General features: G+C 30.4%; 1 long non-coding RNA gene across 2 annotated transcripts; it reads right to left on the reverse strand.

The window, feature by feature from the left end:
* Positions 1-1,647: 1,647 nt before the first annotated feature.
* Positions 1,648-4,129, reverse strand: LOC120263898. 2 transcript variants are annotated; one of them, XR_005537165.1, is made up of 4 exons: positions 4,040-4,129; positions 3,055-3,420; positions 2,909-2,974; positions 1,648-1,692 (listed from the first exon to the last, which is right to left on the reverse strand). It is a non-coding gene; the product is annotated as an uncharacterized LOC120263898 (long non-coding RNA). The 2 variants fall into 2 exon arrangements; XR_005537164.1 differs by lacking the exon at positions 4,040-4,129 and having other exon boundaries at positions 3,055-3,489.
* Positions 4,130-6,046: the final 1,917 nt, after the last annotated feature.

Here is a 6,046-nt window from a genome sequence, read left to right on the forward strand (position 1 = left end):
GGGTTGCAATGTGGTATTGTTTTTTATTGTTGTATTAGAGTGAAAGTGACTTTCATTATTATTATTATTATTTAATTGTTTTTTGAATGATTTATTGGATTCAAAGTGATATGATTGAAGGGATGTAAGTCTTATCTCATTTGTGTTAGTTTATTTAGCAAGAGAAAATATCTTGACATATCCAATATTAAATAAGTTCATAAGTTCTCTATCCAAACACCATTTGTTGTGTGTGGATTGGTGGTTTTTAATTTTTAATTTTTTTATTATAATATATTACATTGACATTGATTGATGAAGCAAGATCGAAAAGATGCGAGCCTAAATTTTTTAACAACCCATTCATCAATAATATATTATAAAAAACACCGACAAACAAGTGATTAAAAAAATCGGATTATAAATGTAAAAATCTTTAATTCTAGCCGTCTCACATGTCAACCTGATCGTCACTATTTTCTCCATCGTTCTTCCTTCACCTACGTCTCAATCTTTACACTAAAGGTCAAGGTCCATAGCCACACATCGGTCTTGGCATGCTCCAAAAGCCAACATCCTTTTCGAGCTATTTGATCTCTGGTAAAGATACGATGAATTGGTTTTTTTCCTCGGTTTTTCTCACTATTTTTGTGTTTTTTTTTCTAATTTAAACTATTGAATTTGGATTTGATTGTAGTAGAATAATTGAATGAGCCAAGAGTGATGAGATCCATAATGTTTAAGAGTCGGTAGATTTATCTTACAAAAACTCTTAAAACATCATTTGATGCATTTTGATTGGTTGCTGCTAATTGTGTTTTTCTTTTTCTTTTTAAGTTTTTGAGTTGGACTCCATCACCTACGATCCCCCTTATACACTACACAAAAAAAGTGTTTTTGAGGCGTTTTCAAGCCCTATAGAGGCGGTTATAACCGCCTCTATAGATGTAGCGTTGGTTTTTTTACCCGCCTCTAAACCGCCTTGTATCAAGCCGGCTCTACACTTTAGAGCCGATTTGTACCAACCGTTGGGGTAAGTTTTATCTACGGAAGCGGTTTTTAATAACAAAATTAGAGGTGGTTATAACCGCCTCTATAACTACTAAGTTTTCATCAAACATCAATAGTTTTAGAAGCGGTTATAACCGCCTCTATAGCTATTAAGTTTTCATTACCATTTAATAGTTTTAGAGGCGGTTATAACCGCCTCTAAAAATTTATTATAGTAGAGGTGGTTATAACCGCCTCAATAGGTATTAAATTTTCATTAATCCTCAATAGTTTTAGAGGTGGTTATAACCACCTCTAAAAATTATAAGTGGTAGAAGCGGTTATAACCGCCTCTATAGTTTATAATTTCTTGCATGTTCATACTTTTAGAGGTGGTTATAACCACCTCTAAATTTGTTCATTTAATTAAATTGAATTTTTATTTTTTTCCCTATTAATAATAAATAAATTTGTTTAACCTGTAAATCAAAAACATAAATTTTCATTACATTCAAAAATATACTAAATTTAATTTCATTGAACTTTATTGACATGTTATGAATTAAAGTGTAATGTATTTTGAGTACTTGCAAAATGTAAGAGTTTTACACTATTTGTGTACTTTCATTACAAAATATTTTTTGAGTTAATTACACAATAAAAAAAGCTTCATGTATCCTCATCTTCAACCCTCTTGATCTTTAACCATGAATTCTCCAAAATCTGCAAAAACATTAAACAAAATCCAATCTTAATCAAAATTGACACCAATGAACAGCTGATGTTAAGTCTCTCGATGCCATGATTCATGCATTGGGATTCAATAATTAATAACTAGATCAGGAATTAATATCAAATGGTAACAAAAAGGTAGTCATCAACTAGAGATTCAAAAACTTACCCTTTGCAAAGTTGATAATTGAACTTCCTTTAGTTCATAAGATGATGGACTCCTTTGAATGCAAGATTTGTACTAATTTCCATTAAAGTAACTAGTAACTAAAATGATACTGAACAATAATTGCATGTAGAGAAAACACAAAGTGTAAGTAACTAGTATAACGTGCAAGGCAAAAACATTCTTCATGCTGTCCATTTCCATTGGTTTGAGCATTTCTCATCACAATCTGATTAGTCCTTTGAAAGGCAAAAACATTAGAGTACTAAAAGTCTCATTTCCTATATTTCTATTCATTAGTTTAACACTCAAAGCTCTCTAATAGCTTTCTCCAAATTCAAAATTAATGATTATATTTAAAATTTTTTATAGTTTATATTACTCAATTCTTTTCATATTTCAATTTAAACCAAACATATAATCAAATAAGCTAATTATATCAAACTTAACAAATGCATCCAATTAATATGGAAATAATTTAAGCTGTGAGTCAAGACCTAGTCAACTTAAACTTATTAATGAATTGGATATATGCAAAATCATGGCTTTAAATACTCATGAATGTGACAAATTAGTAGACTTTTAATAAAAGACAAAAACCGATAACTGATAGAATCACAAAATTAAATAAATAAATGAAAGCTATGGTACTCGAAATCCTTTACTAAAAGATTTATATGTATATATATACATATATATGTACCATTCTTATCACATCTTTAAAACAAAACAGAGGAATCAACCAATCCATCCAAAAGTTGCATGTCTTGGCATGTAAACTCATTCCAAACGCATAATATGAAAAGTCATGTTGTGGATGAACCTTTTTTTGCTTTGATGGAGCACACATGTTATGGTAATCCACAAACTTCTAATACTGCAGGTATTTGACAAGGGAAAACCCGTTGTCGAATTCCACATCCAATTAAAAGACACTCATCATTTTTGTTTTTAATTTGTATGTGCTCAATTGTTCTAGCATGTAGATAAGTTTCATAAAATGAAATAATAAAACTAGTTCGAAGGTAATATCCAGCAAACCTCTTGAGCCACATGATGTTTAGATTTTGTCCAGTGATATCAGTCAACAGATGCAACATCTTCAACCTATGGACATCATTACAAAAAGATGTTTTAATTTATTATTTAAGAATGAAAAGTGATAAAAAGTAAGACAAATAATTTACTTCCTCGGCGGGTGCTTTAGACATCCTATCATTTAAACTTCTTTCAGCCATAAACCCTCCAAATAACTCCTTCATATCAGCCAAATCTGAGCTTAGCTTCTCATATTTATCCTTCATCTCAGCCAATTCCAATTTAACGTTCTCCAACTCCGCTTTATGATTGTTGTCAGTAGTTGAAGCACTTGTGCTGGTGAATTTCTATATGACACTAAAATACCTACTTGGAGTAGGGCCTAATCCCAAACCACGCACCCTACCATTATGTTCAGCTCCATAAATCTCTTGAAATACCATTTCATTGATTTCATTTTGTTCAAAATTTGCACTTGAGCTTGTGTAACTAACTTGGAGATCATGTGCTGCTTCCTGTAAGTTCAACTAAATATTATTGAAAATAGAAACAAAAAAACAATATCGTCAACAATATCGAAAATACTGGCAACATAATGAAAATAGAGAGGTATATGATAGATGGCAAAGAAATGAAAATTTTTAAAGCTGGCTTATGAAGATTTTTAAGGAATGGTTTAATTTTTAAAGCTTCTATTAGCTATAATAAACTTATTTAAGGAATGGTTTAATTGAAACCATCTCTAAACTAATCAAACTTACTAAAATTTATACCATGTAAAGAGAGAGAGAAAGAGAATTGAATCTTTTTCTTTGTCTTTCTTTTTCATTTTTCTATCATAGAAGATACAGTATGAAACTAGTTAAAAATTAGAACAACGACTAGATTCCCCAAGAAGCATGATAGATGCTAATGGGCATGGAAGAGATGATGGTAAGTGATAATTCTAACTGAGACAACATATATTGTCTTAGTGTGAAAAGGCAGGTATTTGCATTTGATCTCATTCTTTGTCAATAAAAATAAATAAATAATTAAAATGTAGCAAGCTTTTTTTTACAAGAATGAGAAACATCATACAAGGCATTAACATGGAAATAAGAAAATAATCTTTCTTATAAATAGATCACTCACCAATTTCTTTCTAAATTCTTCATTTACATAGCTACCATCTTTCTTTTTATGAGTTGCATCCCACATTGTAAGACGATCCGGCTCTTTCCCCGTTTCATTTTCCTATTAAACAATCAAAACTTTAATCATTTCATTCTAACATTAATTATAAAAAGAAATCACTTACTATTTCTTTTCCTAATTCGAGTCAAAAACTTTTTTTCGACCACATGTATGTGCATTGTTTTTGTTTTTTTGCATTTCTTTTATTTATTTCAGCAAGTTCCTACACAATAAAACCATATTCCAATTATAAAAGATAAATTAAACTCAAATACAAGTCATAATAGTAACAATAATAATTTAAATAAAACTTATACCAATTACCTCATTCCTTGGGTTATACCATTGACGAACAAGGCCGGGCCATTGTTCTTCAAGAATAGTTGAAGGTGGCTCCACTAAAACTCGTTCTTTTTCTTTTGGAATATAAAATTCTGCCTTCAAGTCACCTTTCCAATCTCTCCATCTCTTGTTTAGATTTTGCAAAATCCATGTAACCGTCTCTTGTGTATGAGGAAAATCAAATTTTGTCTGTCATCAAGCATTAATTTAATAATAACAAGCAACATTAACCATGAATATGTCAAAAGAAAAAAAAGTAAATAACATCAAAAATATTGGAAAAAAATTACCATTAGGAGTTTCAGACATTTCGCTTTGTATGGAGTAAAATCTTCATGTCTCCAATTAGGAATGTTGATTGGAGCATAAGCACCATTCTTTGCAAGCACACCAAGGAAAGAACTTAGTGTGGCAGCATCTTTGGTGCATGGGACTCCATATTTATCTACTTTAATTATAAATTTTTCTGTTGATGTCCAAACATTTGCCATTACTGTCTTTCCTCTATGTCGAGACTGTTTTTCTTGTGTACTAGCATCATTTTCTTGCCCAGTTGATTCATGATGTGAAGAAGTATGAGCTTCTAATAGCTCCATAATCTTCAAGCTTTTTGATCCTCGAGCCATGAGTTTTCCTATACAAATTTTATATTTATTAGATTGCAATAACAATTTCTTGTGTACTAGCCATGAGTTTTCACAATCCATGAATCTTTATAAGAATTAGGAATGAACTATATTCTACAAATGCTTCAATAATTAATAACTAAATCAAGAATTAATATCAAAAGGTAACAAAAAGGTAGTCATGAAACTAGAGATTCAAAAACTTACTCTTTGCAAAGTTGATAATTCAACTTCCTTTAGTTCATAAGATAATGGACTCCTTTGTATGCAAAATCTGTACTAATTTCCATGAAAGTAACTAGTGACTATAATGATACTGAACAATAATTGCATGTAGAGAAAACACAAATTATATTTTTTGGCATTTCTAAAATAGGTTGTCATAAACTTTGATAGAATTATAAACTAACATACATTGTAAGAACATGTTCTAATTCACCAAATGAACTTAAACAATTTATGCAAGTAATTCACATACCAATTCATGCTTCCGAGACTAAAAAATTCGAGCTAGAGAAATATAACCAGCTTAAAATCAACAAATATATTAAAAAAAAGAAAAATACCAATTAAAGATAAAAAAACAAAGTTTCATTCAAAGATACATGGAAATTACTAACATCTTTTCAATGGTCTATATCACCCATATCAAACAAATCCCTAGGCCTAGTCTTGATAACTATAGACCAATTCTTATTCTTCATATCTTGCACACAAAACACTTGTTCAACTTGAGATGAGAACACATAGGGATCATGCTCTAATTTTTCAACGGTATGTATTAGGCGAGAAAAATTTACGAGAATGAACCCAAATTCATCTTGCCTAATACTCGTGACATGGTGTACATCAACCCAATCACACTTGAACAACACAACCTTAAAAATTACCATAGTAATCTAACTCAATAATGTCTCTTAATCTACCATAGTAATTTACACGTCCGACTTCTGAAGTGTTAACCACACCACTATTTTGAGTCATTTTATTTTCATCA

This window comes from Dioscorea cayenensis, chromosome 6 (assembly GCF_009730915.1).
Source record: "Dioscorea cayenensis subsp. rotundata cultivar TDr96_F1 chromosome 6, TDr96_F1_v2_PseudoChromosome.rev07_lg8_w22 25.fasta, whole genome shotgun sequence".
NCBI lineage: Eukaryota > Viridiplantae > Streptophyta > Magnoliopsida > Dioscoreales > Dioscoreaceae > Dioscorea > Dioscorea cayenensis.